The sequence below is a fragment of the Tiliqua scincoides genome, chromosome 2, assembly GCF_035046505.1.
Source record: "Tiliqua scincoides isolate rTilSci1 chromosome 2, rTilSci1.hap2, whole genome shotgun sequence".
Lineage (NCBI taxonomy): Eukaryota > Metazoa > Chordata > Lepidosauria > Squamata > Scincidae > Tiliqua > Tiliqua scincoides.
In genome coordinates, this window is record NC_089822.1 from 261,020,123 (window position 1) to 261,033,680 (window position 13,558).

The following is a 13,558-nucleotide window of genomic DNA, read 5'->3' on the forward strand; positions in this document are numbered from 1 at the left end:
GGTGGTTTGATATGAATTTGAGGTGCCAATTCCAAAAATGGCATCCGTTTTGCCCTATCTAGTTTTGGAGATATAGTATAGCCTCATTAGTGAATGGTTCAAGCAGCTTCCTCATGAGGAAGCCATGGTGTAGGCCTCCTCATGAGGAAGCTGCTTGAACCATTCACTAAAGAGGCTGTGCCGTGTCTCCCAAACTAGACGTGATAAGGCAAAACGGATGCCATTTTTGGAATCAGCACCCCAAATATACCCAGGAATTGGTGTCACGTTTAAAGAAGCAAAATGTGTGTTGGCCTGTGTTATTACTCTGCAAAGAACTGAGCCCCTGCAGTTTGCAAGCATGGGTAAATATAGGGAGGCTGAGGCAAAGAAGGAAGGCCCATAGCCAGGGAGACAGACCAGGGACAGACTGCACTTGCTCCCAGTGTGGAAGGGATTGTCACTCCCGAATTGGCCTTTTCAGCCACACTGGACGCTGTTCCAGAACCACCTTTCAGAGCAGGATACCAGAGTCTTTCGAGACTGAAGGTTGCCAATAACCACTGTATGTGGTATATACATCCTTTACTGGGAGTAAGTCCCACTGAACACACTGGGACTGTGTGTGAGTTCCTGTGATCCCACAGGCAGCCTTTAACCCTTTGCAACCCTGCAGCAGCTGCAGCCCCTCTCCAGCACTGGGAAATGCAACATGCACTTTCCAACCAGGCAGGCAGGGGGAGGGGACAAGAAGGCAAAGGGGGGAGGAGTCTTCTGACTTTGGGATCCCCCCATCCCTGGCGCCGGTCTCTCTAGGAACTGAGGCTCTCTAGCCACCTTCCACCCCCCCCCCCCAAGCCAAGGAGGTTGGGGGCCATCTGGGCTCGTGCTGGGTGCAACCTACCCGGGTAAAGGTTGCATCGCCTTGCAAGGGCTGCAAGGTGAGTTGCAGGTGGGATCAGGTTGCAGGAGGAGGCTGTGGCCTGGCTGTGGGAGGAGGAGGAGGAAGCAGGCTTGCAAGCCCAGAGACATTCTGCCCCACCTGCCCTTCCCCTCCGCAGTAGTGGGGCTGCTGGACCTGGGAGATCTGTCCCCATTGCAATCCAGAGTCGAAGAGGAGTGGAAGGGACTGCTTGCTGGGCAGTGGGGCTGAAATCAAGGTAAGGGGGCTGAATAGTATTTGTTGCAAGCCCAGCTGGGCTTGGAAGCTGGATCTGTATTCATGCCAGTCCATTTAGGGCTGCCCAGCCTGTGTGTACTTACTTGGTAGCAGTGGGGCTTATTCCCAGGTAAGTGTGCATAAGAGTGGGGCCATCCACTAGGGATTGATTGATTAAGGCTGCAATCATAACCACACTTTCCTGAGAGTAAGCCCCATTGAACAAAATAGGACTTACTTCTGAGTAGACCTGGTTAGGATTGTGCCCTAAAAGGTTTATCCCCTGCCAGAGCAGATGTACAAGGCGACTTCCAATGTCAGACTTTAATTAAAGCCATTTCTGCCCAGCGTTGAATATGCGCTACTGGGATCAAGTGGGTACGCTTGTGGGCAGGGTGGAAATGGGATAAACAAAATCAAAGAAACAAACAAGAATACCACAACGTACGCAACAGCTGTAAGGCAAGAAATAAAAACACAATAAGGGCATACAGAGGCATGGGGGGCAGACAGACAACACATTGCGCACACATTGCACACACACAACGAAACAGAAGTGTTTTGTGATTGTGAGCGAGGTGATGATAGTTGCAGAGCCAAGGTGGTGTAGGCAGCAGAGCTTTTGGAGGGTTTGGAGATCTGGGTTCAAATCCTCACTTAGCCATCAGGCTTTTGGTGTGACCCTGGGGCCAGCCATGATCTCTCAGCCTAGCCCACCTTGCAAGGTTGTGGTGTGGATAGATTGCCTTGAGGTGGTAGAACTTGGACTCTGACATGTCCAGAAGTTACCTTTTCCCGACAAAAAAAAACACAAAACTTTCTCACTTTGGTGTCTATGCGACCTGTCTTGCTATTCATGATAGTATTTACATTTTTATCAGAACCATCATCCAAAGAATTGAGGTGTTGCTCCCCCCCCCCTTTTTGTATCCTCACAGCAATGCTGAGACTTTTTCAGAGTTGGACTGAGAAATAGTGACTGGCCCAAGGTCATCTCTCTCAAATACGTGGAGACTGCATATTCTTGTCCCTGGAGGACTAATTATCTTAATTGTTCATGTAGGAAGATGAAGGTGAACTTCATAGATCTGCCCAGGCCCCATATCCTTTCCCAACTCTACTTGACCCATAGGATAGCCACTACCACCCACCCCGCCAATCAATTTCCCAGTGTCTCAGGCTGGCTTAGTCAACTTTTTAGCCAGTCACCACTTTCCCACACCGTGGTGGAACAGGCAGGGGCAAGTAAAGCTGCCAACGGAGCAGAGAAAAAACCGGCCTGGCTGGTTTTTTTGCTGCCTGCTGGTTGTGTGTGTGTGTGTGTGTGTGTGTGTGAGCTGTACACGTCAGGTGAGTAGGCAGCTTTTGTGCTGGATTCTGCCTCTGGCTGTACTATACAGTGGTGGCGGGGCAGTGTCATCCCCCACCTCTGTCCTGCTTCTTTATTTCAAGAGTTAGAAAGCCTTAGTTCCACACGTCCTTGGAAACTTACACCTGGTCTACTCTGGCAGCAGAGTTCGGTGGTACAGAGCCACACCGCTTCAAGCGAAAGGTGGGGTGCCATTTTTGAATGCTATGCTCGATTTTAAAATCTCCTTGCAGGTGGAAAACCAGCACACTGGAGAAATAGATTGTAGCCCAGCCTTTTACTAGTTATGCTGGGATTCTTTTTTTGGGGGGGAGGCTTTAATGTAGGGGAACATTGAAAGTGTCATCCAAACTTCAGTCTGGAGCCTACTCTACCATCTCATTCTGCTGCATGGACTAACTAGCTTTAAGTCTTATTGAAGTGCATAGGGTTTACTCACAAGTGCATATTGAAGTGCATAGGGTTTACTCACAAGTTTACATGCAGCCAATGCTGGTGTCAGGCTGCAGGGGGTCCTGGAGCAAAGTCCTGACTGGGCCTCTCATGATGCCAGCCCATCCCCAATGTAGATTCAGCACTGCCACCAGTTCTGAGCATTCTGGGAGCAGCCTAGCCAAGTGGCTTGGCCTCTTATGGTCATGAGCTCTTGGCCAGTGGCTAGCCCTTGACGTCCCCTTTGCAATTAGCCTTAAACTCCAGTTTTAGGAAACTCCTTTCCACAGTGGCAAGATGTCCTGCTCACGTTTGGGTGGGGAATAGCTACAACTCATACCAGAATTGTACTCCAAAGTTAGTTGTGTTGAGTGATGCTCCAGGATGTGGATTTTCTGGACCAGCTTAAAGTTTCGGTTCCAGAAATTGATTGAGAATTGAGCATTGATTGAGAATTGGCATAGCTACATGACTGACACTTGGTAAACAAAGCAAAAAAATAATAATAATAAAGTTCCCTCTGTTAACTTTACAGGTTGCATAAATAGGTTGCATTTGAACAGAATAGAACTTGACTAGTGTCATGAATATGTACAGTTTAGGCCTAGTAACATGTAAAGCCTGAACCAAGCTAAAACAGTAACACAGAAGTGGCTTGCAGTCCTAGCTGCTAGGAATTTACAACTCAATGGAAGGTGATTATGTAGCACCTAGGCAGCCAGAAAGATGCCCATCAAGGATGGAATGCAGCTGTAGATCTCCAGGGGGGAGGGAAGAGCTGAGAGGGGAGCTTCCAGCCCCACTTCTGGAGTACAGGGTCTTTGGTCTTTGTCTCTTGGTAGAAAAGGTGGTGGGTGCACATCCTGCCCCGCCAGGACCATGTGGCCCTTAGGTAACTGACCTGAGAATCTACAAAAGAAGCTGACCCAGGTGTGAGTCAGAGAATAATATAGTTAGCCAGTTAGCTTTGTTGTTTTATGCTGATATGTTTCCTAGAAGTTTTTATGCCTCTAGCATTTGCTGCCTTTTGTAACTTTTTGTAACCCTATGTACTTAATAAAGTAAAAATCTTTTTACCATGTTGGTTCATTGTCTGTTGGGGACAAAGGTTCAGAATCCTGCCTAGCCGTTCAGCAACCTATCAAATCCTCATTGTGGACTAGAAACTTGAGGAATGAGACTTTAAGTAAAGAAAGTGCTCAGTGCCTACAAGGGATATAGTTAAGCCTAGAGGGTCTCGGTTTCCCTGGACTGAGACACTGGCTCTTACAGGGTGGTGGCAGTACTACCGAACAGGGATCTTTGAGGGCTCTAGGGTTCAGAACCAACAACTCTGAGCACCCAAAACCCTGGGAGTGTGAGACCAAGTATACGACAACTAGGAAGAAAAAATAATAAAGCCCACTCAATATGGTTTAAAAGTTATATTCAAGTAAATTCAAAGTTTTTCTTAGAAGTTATATCTGTTGGAATACTTGTACCTTAAGATGTTATCTTGATGTTATCTCACTCCCGAATTGGCCTTTTCAGCTACACTAGATGCTGTTCCTGAACCACCATTCAGAGCGCGATACCAAAATCTTTCAAGACTGAATGTTGTCAACATAACTTTCCTTGCATTGTTTGAACTTTATGTATGTATTTAATAAATGTATGTCCTTCCTTTCCTTCACATGATGAATGCCCAAAGTAGTGCTTCCAATTTGGAACTGCCCAGTTGGACAGGTATTGTGCCCATTCATTATGTTAGTAATATAATGAAACAGTTCATTTTGGGAATTGGGACATTTTCCAGCCTGAGTCCCACTGATGCTTTTCTTGGCACTTATCAAAATTGCCTTTTGTCTCCAGGGCAAGATGTGCAGCCAGGATTAAAAGGACGGAACCCAACGGTGCACATCTTGGGGGAAAAAATGGAAGGAGGAGGAAATGACGTGCAAGTCGGCCAGGTTGGAGCTGTTGAGAAGCTCCTGTCTGGAGTTGATATTCAGCAGATTAAAGGGGAACCAAATGAGGAGCTGACCCAGCACCAGAATGTCCAATGGAACTCATGCCAAAAGGCAGTGCAGCCCCTTCCCTCAGAAGGGGGAAAGTCCCAGCTGCCTGGACCAGTAGGCTGGGATGATCTTTCATTCGTTTCCACATCCTTGAAGGCTGTTGCTAACACCAGCCAGGAGAACAGAAGGAAGTTGATACCACAGTTACTGCCAGGCCTTAGTGGAAAAACCCATGAAGCCTCCGCAAAAGATGGGAAAGTGATTCTGGATAAGGATGTTGTCAGTTCAGAGCTTCTGCGCCGGCAGTTCAGGCAGTTCTGCTACCAGGAGGCCGAAGGCCCCCGAGAGGTTTTCAGGCACCTCCAAGACCTTTGCCGTCAGTGGCTGAAACCTGAGAGCCGCACGAAGGAGCAGATCCTGGAGCTGGTAATCCTGGAACAGTTCCTGGTTGTCCTGCCACCAGAAATGCAGACCTGGGTCAAGGAAGACGACCCTGAGACCTGTGACCAGGCTGTGGCCCTGGCAGAGGACTTCTTGCTCTGGAAGGAGGAGGCTGAAATACAGCAGCAACCGGTAAGAGAATTTCATTTTGAGCCCCTTGGGTGCTTTGGAGGAAGTCCCTGCAGCTCTGTCCTCCATTAATGAAGAATGGAAGTGATGCAGACCTGTCCCCAGTGACCTGTTTCCTGCCTCCCTTCTCATCTGATCTTTAAAGCTAAGCAGGGTCAGGCCTGGTTAGTACTTGGATGGGAGACCACCTGGGAATACCGGGTGCTGTAGGCTTATACCATAGTCTTTCGAGACTGAAGGTTGCCAACCAATGTGTGTCTTTATTTCCTAAAGGGATTCATAACCTGGCTTTCCTGTCCCAAAGGGAGGCAGCCTAGAACATTTACAGTGTTAAATATCAATAAAGCTATAATTGCATTGAACAAAACAAAATCACACAGCCAGCACTTCAAGAACTGAGAACCCCCAAAAATTGTAGTTGCATTGATTACCCTTTTGTAGGGCTGGTCTATGGAAGAAAAGGCCATTTTTCTTTTTGAGTGGAGCCAAAGCTCGGGGGGGGGGGGGGGAGGGAACATATGCAGAAAGATCCAAATTCAATCCCTGGTTTCTTTGACTAGGAAAATCCTCTGCTAGAAATCCTTGATTGCTACTGCCAGTCAGTGAGTGCAAGGCCTGTGTTTGAGTAAAACAAAGAGTTGGAGCTCCTGTCTTTAATTTGATTTTTCCTGCAAGGGAAAAGGTAATGAGATAGACAGTTATAAAGTTCTGTCTTGTCTGAAACTGAGAGACAGAATTACTTCTTGCACATTGCACAATTAATGTATGAAATAAACTATAAGGAATGCCCCATTGGATAAGACATAAGGTTCACGTAGTCTAGGGGTCCCCAAATCTTCAGCTGCAAGAACCGCTTAACACTAGCTCTTTTTTGGTGGGCTGAAGCAGGTGAATTACAGAAAAATTCATACATAACTCTTAAAAATGTTCACCATGCAAGAAAAATATTTGCAGCTGTGGGCCTGCTGCTTGTCTCTCTTTCTCAGCTGAGCTCTCAGCGAGAGAACATAAGAACATAACAGGATGAAGAACTCAACAGTTGCTTCATCCAGCAGAGAGAGCAATATGTGGGTAAGGTTGAAGGGAGAAGAGGAAAGAACAGGGGGCACATAATTATACACCACTGGGTTCAGCAGGCCAGTTGGAATGTGTTAGTGGCCTAAACTGCTGTGGGCTATAGCTTAAGAACATAAGAAGAGCCCTGCTGGATCAGGCCAAAGGCCCATCTAGTCCAGCTTTCTGTATCTCACAGTGGCCCACCAAATGCCCCAGGGAGCACACAAGACAAACAGACAAACAGGTGTCTTGGGGACCCTTGATCCAATCCAACATCTTGTTTACAGCAGTGGCTAACCAACTGCTTCTAGAAGACGGTCTTCTCCTGCCCTTTGTCTCTCAGCAACTGATATTTGGAGGTATGCTGCTTCTGGACATGAAGGTTCTGTTTAGCTAGCCCTATGCTCCTTTATTTGAGGGCTTGGATTTTTTTTTTTTAAATAAATCTCAAATTGGCCCCATCAGTGAGTATTTGCGTAGCTATTATGCATTACCTTTAATGCATAATGGAACCCCACAGACAGTATCGCCGTACCTCCGGTGTCCAACAGAGGAAGGCCATGGCCTTCATGACCTTCTTGTAAGCTACCCAGTAGCTTCTGATTAGTCACAGCTGAAAACAGAATGCTGGACTAGGTGAACTTTAGCTTTGATCCAGCAAGATGATTCTTTTGTTCTTCGGCTGCCCAACTTTGTCACTATGCTCTGTGTTGTGTTTCAGATGTCCAGATCTTTCGATAAGATGACTGGTTCCCCCAAAACAGATCAGGCTCCGTCACATACTGAGAAGATGCAGCTCTATGCAGTTGCCAAGGAGAAGGGCCATCGGGAGGCCTGCTTGTCTGGTAAGTTTCACTGGCTGGGATTCTGCAAAGTTTTTAAAGTGCCTTTTGCTTAGCAGAACATACAGCCGCAGCCTGCTTTACTGACTGCTTTAAGTTCAAAGGGAAGCAAATAGAGCAAATAATTAAAGAGGGAATTAATGAGCAGTAGAGGAGCCTCTTGGGAGATCATCAGCCAGATGATGTTGGCTGTTTCGCAGACTTGCCCAATTGCATGCGTGGGTGCAGGGCTGGCCCAAAATGTCTGGGTGGTTTGAGGTGGAATGCCAAGTGCTGCCTCCTTTGACCTGATGATGGACCAGCCTCTTTTCCTCTTGCTTCCTGCGTTGGAAGGTTGGGGGGCAAAATCGAAAAGTACGTATGAGGGATGGGAGAATGGTGGGCCGTACTCCATTCCCCACTTTTCCAATCCTGGCCATGGGAGGAGGACAAGTGGGGGTGAGCGGGCAGATGGCAGTGGGTGCCCCCTGCCAATCTGTTCACCATGGGTCCCTATGCAAATGCACTATCAGATAGTAGTAGTAGTAGTAGAATTTTTATCCCGCCATTCCACTCCAGAAAGGAGCACGCAAGATATATGGGTGTCAGGAGCAGATGGGTAGGTGAACGAGTGCAGTCCTGACCCCATTGCCATGCGTAACCTCTGAACATCTGCTTGGAGGTTGTGTCTCCACTGCAGATGTAATACATGTCCTGATTCTGTTCTTTCTGCCAGGCAATAAGCAAGTGGCTCCTTCATGTTCTCAGCTTCGTCAGCTGGAAGCATCTAAGCCGAGGGAACTTGCTGGGGTGTCATTTAAGAAAACCAGATGGAACTTCACCCAGTTTGCTGAACGTATGTCTGGAAGTCAGCAGGAACCAGAGGGGTATGAGGAAAACTATTCGGGGCAGAGAGGGGGAGAAAAACTTATGAAGAAGAAAGGAGACATAAGCAATGAAATCTTAAAAAGCGCCCCCCAGGAGAAAACTCACAAGGAGAAGACTATTGGGGCAAGCTTTGACCGTGCAAACAGTTTTAACCAAATATCCAATCACCTTCATCTAGCTGAGGAAAAGCCACACCACTTTATAGATGGGACAAGCTTGAGTTGGAAGTCGGGAGACAAACCACATAAGTGCTCTGAATGTGGACACAATTTCAACCAGAACTCAGATATTACTGGAGATGGTCTTTACATCTGTTCCCACTGTGGTAAAAGCTTTATTTCCAGCTCAGTCCTTGGAAGAGAAGAAAAGACACCTGCAGGAGACAAAGCATGCAACGTCCTGGAAGGTGAGAAAGAATCCCCACAGCCCTCTGAGCTTCAACCTGGAGAGAAACCATATACGTGTTCAGACTGTGGGAAAACCTTCAGCTTTAGGTCCAGCCTTGTTCGCCATCAGAGACTCCACACAGGAGAGAAACCATATAAATGTTTAGATTGCGGAAAAAACTTTAGCCAGAGTTCAAATCTTCTCAATCACCAGAGAATCCACACGGGAGAGAAACCGTACAGCTGCACGGACTGTGGAAAATCTTTCAGTAACAGTTCAAGCCTTACGTCGCACGAGAGAACCCACAGGGGTGAGAAACCTTACAAGTGTACCAGTTGTGGGAAGAACTTCAGTTGTAACTCGGTTCTGAGAATCCATGAAAGAATTCACACCGGAGAAAAACCGTACGAGTGCTCAGAGTGTGGGAAGAGCTTCAGTCGGAGAGAATTCCTTATTGGTCATCAGAGAACTCACACAGGGGAAAAGCCTTATGAGTGCCCGGACTGTGGCAAAAGCTTCAGTCAGAGATCAAACCTTATTAACCATCAGAGGAGTCACACTGGAGAGAAACCATTTGAATGTTCAGACTGTGGGAAAAGGTTCAGTCACAAAGCATCCCTCCTTAAACATGAGAGACACCATATAAAAACTCCGACAGTGGAAAGGGATTCAGCCAGAGTTCAGACTGCCTTGGGTGTGGCAGAACAGGAGGCCAAACCGTGTCCATGGTGAGATACTAGGAAGAATGTCCATCTAGTGTTCTCGAACAGTAGGAGAGAAAGAACATCATGTGCTCAGATTGTGAGAACCACTTTGGTTTGAGACCAACCCCTGTTTGACCTGAGCTAATCAATATGGATTCAATATCCATAATCCATATGGATGAGCTAATCAGTATGGGTACAGGAGAACACATGCAGCTGTTCAGATGGTGGGGGAAAGATTCAGTGAGAACCTGTTTCTCAACTTTACAAAAATGCTTTTGAAAGGTCTGAAGTGTCAGCTTAAAGCTTGATAGCTCCAATTCCAGTGCCTTTTCATATTCTGTGGCATCTTGTACTTGTGTTGTCTTTAAATAGGGTCATTGTCACACATAAGAACATATGAGGAGCCCCGCTGGATCAGGCCATAGGCCCATCTAGTCCAACTTCCTGTATCTCACAGCGCCAGATGCCCCAGGAAACACACAAAGACAACAAGAGACCTGCATCCTGGTGCCCTCCCCTGCATCTGGCATTCTGACATAGCCCATTTCTAAAATCAGGAGGTTGCACATACACATCATGGCTTTTACCCAGTAATGGATTTTTCCTCCAGGAATTTGTCCAGTCCCCTTTTAAAGGCATCTAGGCCTGAGGCCACCACCACATCCTATGGTAAGGAGTTCCACAGACCAACCACACACTGAGTAAAGAAATATTTTTTTTTGTCTGTCCTGACTCTCCCAACACTCAATTTTAGTGGATGTCCCCTGGTTCTGGTGTTATGCGAGAGTGTAAAGAGCATCTCTCTATCCATGTCATGTACTGCGTTCCGTATCCGTATCGTACTGAGTTTTTGCAGATCATCAACCTAACCAAGTATTCCAACTTTACCACAGCAGTGTAGTGATTAAGAACCCAATCCTTTCTAATTTTCCAGTTCCTGTCCAGCTGCCCCATTGGGGCATGCACTGCATCCTGTGGTGGGGAGGCAGTCACAGAGGCGTCTTTAAGATATGGGAACATTTGTTCCCTTACCCCGGGGTTGCATTGCAGGTGCAGTGGTGCTGGAAAGTTGGATAGGATTGGGCCCTAAGGCAGCAATCCTATGTACACTTTCCTGGGTGTAAGTACTTACACCCAGGAAAGTAGACATGGATAACATTGTGCCCTAAGGCAGCAATCTAGTAGCCTATCCTTGCACACATAGAAACTGGAAAAGGTATGAAAGAGGGCTACCAAAATGGTCAGAGGGCTGGAGCATGGTGCTTAATGAAGAATAGGACAACTTTGAGGCTTTATTGCTGAATGACGTATACAATTATGCATAGTGTGGAGAGAGAGGGGGATCTTTCGCCCCCTCTCACAGCACTAACCCATTGAATGAAACTGATTGGTAGGAGATTCAGGATAGACAAAAGGGAGGTACTACTTCATACAGTCTGCAGTAACTTGCTGCAAAATGCAAGGACAACCAGTTTGAATGGTTTGAAAGGGGGATTGGACAAATTCATAGAGGGTTGGGCTATGAATGGTGACTAATCACGAAGGCTACCTCAATATCCAGTGGCACTATGCCTCTGAATACCAGTTGCAAAGGAGCAATTGTGGGAGAAAGATATTTATTTCTCTTCTGCGTGTGGGCTTCCCAGAGGCAGATGGGGGGGCAGTGTAGGAAATGATACTAGACTAAGGGCCCAATCCTATCCAATTTTCCAGTGCCGGTGCTGCTGTGCCAATGGGGTATGCACTGCTTTCTGTGTTGGGGAAGCAGTCTCAGAGGCCTTCTCAAGGTATGGGAACATTTATTCCCTTACCTTGGGGCTGTATTGCAGCTGCGCCAGTGTTGGAAAGATGGATAGGATTAGGCCCTAAATGGGTCCCTTTTGGCCTGATCCTAAAGGCTTTTCTTATGAGCTCCGGATTCAGGGAGCTTTTATGGTACAAATATAAGCCTCCTCTCCTCTACCTCCCCCTGTAGTGCTGCTGAATAGGCCAGGCCTCCCACATCCAACCAAGACCATCCTGTGCCTTACTGGGCATGGTCTGAAGGCAAATGATGGTTGACCTTGCTGAGCCCAGCAGGTCTGAGCCTAGTCTCTATCTGGAGAAGATTATTGGAAACCTCATGCATGTTGACTTGGGTTCCAGCATGGAGGAGTGGGATGGAAATGTCAAAAATTGTTGAGCATCCATTGTAGCTCTTCCTTGGCCCTCAGAACACAGGCATAATGCCTAAGCTGGCGCCTTCACCCAAACCACAGCACATTCAGGCTGTGGAGGAGAGGAAGGTTGCACTCCTAATCACACTTTTCTGGGAGTAAGCCCCATTGAACAAAATAGGACTTACTTCTGAGTAGACCTGGTTAGGATTGTGCCCTAAGTTACACAAGGGTCTTATAGGGTTAATTAAATCTTGTTCTGGCCACATACTCAGCTGTGCTATATGAGTGCAAAGCTTGGTTAAGGGTGTAGAATTCACCACCCAGAGAATCTAGTCTTTCATTTAAAAATAAAGCAAGTGTCTTACCCACCAGGCTGTGATGCGCATGGACACATGGAATACCAAGTGAAATTTCAAGGGGTGGGCAGGAGAGGTGGTTTGGGCAGGATTTCTGACATTTGGGAGTGGGATTGCAGTAGCCCTTGCCCCTCTTTAATTACTGGATATATGAGAAAAATGATGTGTGGCCAAGGTTGAAAGCTGCTTCATTGATCTAGTCTTTAATCCAAAACACAGTCAGGTAGGAATATCCTACTGAACTGAGTGGGACTTGCCTCTGAGTCGGCTCATGAAGGATTATGCTGTTAATCTCCTGAGTAAACAAGTGAAACGTTTGTAGGACCCAGTATTAATTGGTGAGGGGCATCTTTTGATAGGGTTACCAATGAAAGGCAAACTACTTTCATTTTTCTAAGCAATTTTGATTCCAGTACTGTTAACAGTGAATAAAAAGTAAACAATAAAGTTGATATTTCCTTCTAACAAGTGCTAGCTTTTGGTTTTTTTATGTTGTAAATTCCCTTTCAGTTTCTCTTTGGCTCTCAGCTGGAGAAGAACCGGAAGTGACATGTTGTCAGGCAGTTTTACGGCCTCTGAAATAACAAGAGACATAGGCAACCAATACTTGGCCATTGCTACATCCTCCAGGGGATGTTGACAATAATGACAGAGCTGTCTGCCATTACCGATCTTCTCCTGAAAGCTACCCTGATCCGCTCTAAAGGAATTTCAGGGTTCTCGCGAACACCCTTTTGAAATGTTTGCTTTGCCTCATGCAACCCAAGATGTATTTCTTTTCTGAAAAGGGGAGAGGGGTAGGCTTTTGACTGCAGCTTAACAAGCAGAAATGTTACTGGAACAGTGTTAGTGTCTCTTTGCCAGGTCAGGAAAAGCCTCCCTACTGAATTTGGCCTTTGCAACCACAAAGTTGCATAATCAGGCCCCTTCTATTTCCCTGCTCAAGTGGTTCAGGGACAAGCAGCATGTGGGCGGAAAGTGAGGCAGAACTGCCCCACCATAGTTCTTTGAAAAGTGCCACCACCTCCACTGCATTGCTTGTGATCACACAAACAATTGCAACCCACATGCTTGGAGCGCATGGATTGTATGCATGATCACAGTAGTGGTGATGGTGGAGGCAATTTTTGAAGGACACCAGTGGGGAGGTTCTGCCACATCTTCTGCCCACACACTGCACATCTGTGAGAGGGCTATCCAGACCAGCTCAAGGCTTTCTGGACCCCCAGTTACACAAGTTATCACAAGTTACACAAGTTATCTACACAAGTTAGATAAGTTATTTGGTGTGCTCCCTGGGGCATTTGGTGGGCCGCTGTGAGATACAGGAAGCTGGACTAGATGGGCCTATGGCCTGATCCAGTGGAACTGTTCTTATGTTCTTACAAATAAAAAGAGTGGAGACCATTCTTCCTCCTTTCCTCCCACTCTTTGTCCTTAGGTTTTTGACCTATTCACAGCTCACATTGCTTGGGGCGAACATATAAGCAGAATCTTGACAACCAGGAAGCTCTTGTGGCCGGTGCTGTTATCAGCTGGCCCCCTCCCTTGGCAGACGTAAGGTTGGACACCCCTGTGAGAAGCAATCCCAGAGTCACTTGTACTGATGACAGGGGATCAGAGTAGGCAGTGGGTAGAAACTGGGAGCTGGAGAGAGTGGAGGTGACAGAAAGACAGG

General features: G+C 46.9%; 1 protein-coding gene and 1 pseudogene across 1 annotated transcript in view; one reads left to right on the plus strand and one right to left on the minus strand.

Annotated features, from left to right (window-relative positions):
* Window positions 1-13,558, minus strand: part of LOC136639120 (zinc finger protein RFP-like) — a 573,475-nt gene that overhangs the window by 544,530 nt on the left and 15,387 nt on the right. The gene's annotated exons all lie outside the window — the stretch shown is intronic.
* Window positions 775-9,390, plus strand: LOC136641286 (zinc finger protein 397 pseudogene; annotated as a pseudogene).